This window comes from Cucumis melo, unplaced genomic scaffold, assembly GCF_025177605.1.
Source record: "Cucumis melo cultivar AY unplaced genomic scaffold, USDA_Cmelo_AY_1.0 utg001041l, whole genome shotgun sequence".
Lineage (NCBI taxonomy): Eukaryota > Viridiplantae > Streptophyta > Magnoliopsida > Cucurbitales > Cucurbitaceae > Cucumis > Cucumis melo.
Genome location: NW_026124363.1, coordinates 24,195 through 24,969, shown reverse-complemented (window position 1 = coordinate 24,969; position 775 = coordinate 24,195). Strand labels below are relative to the sequence as shown.

Below are 775 nucleotides of genomic sequence, written 5' to 3'. Positions count from 1 at the left end.
TATTTTATTTAAATTTCATAAACTTAAATGAAAACTAAATGATAAATATTATAAATGAAGTGAAATCCAGTAAAGTATTGTACTACAAAACAAAGAATAATTAGATAACTTGGATCAATATCCGGATCCTATTGTATATGTAAATGATATAAAAAAGTAAGAGTTCCTTTCTTGATTTGTTCTACAGAAATAGAACCCCTCCTTTAGTCATAAAGGTAAGTAAGTTCCTACGACATCATAGATCGGTGACCTTTGAAAAAGGGTAAGAAGTCGTTTCTTTATTTATTTGATTTATCAATTATGTCAAAAATAAAATCAATAGAGAAAAGCCGGCTATCGGAATCGAACCGATGACCATCGCATTACAAATGCGATGCTCTAACCTCTGAGCTAAGCGGGCTCACATAACAGAAATGTTACATGCATAGTAATTTACTAAATTACTGGGATCTTAGCTATTCCTAATTAATATGAATATAGAATCTAATTTCATTTCAAATAAATATTCAATATTGGAATTGTTCTATTATAGAACATAATAATTAATATAACGATTAATAGAATATAGCGATAGAAAATTTTGATCTATTTATCAAATGGATGTGTATCAATAATTAATGTGTTAATCTTAATTGCATTTAATGCAATTGAGATGATAATGAAGCGTTTCTATGTTTTCATTCTGAAAGGTGGAAGATAAGACGAACAAGGGAATCGACCGTTTAAGTATTAAATTTTTTACTAAAAAAATAATAGAAAGAGGGGCAAATATATA

At 27.6% G+C, this 775-nt stretch overlaps 1 non-coding gene across 1 annotated transcript; it reads right to left on the bottom strand.

Moving 5' to 3' along the window:
• Positions 1–327: 327 nt before the first annotated feature.
• On the bottom strand, positions 328–400 carry TRNAT-UGU (transfer RNA threonine (anticodon UGU)). The gene has a single exon. It is a non-coding gene; the product is annotated as a tRNA-Thr (tRNA).
• Positions 401–775: the final 375 nt, after the last annotated feature.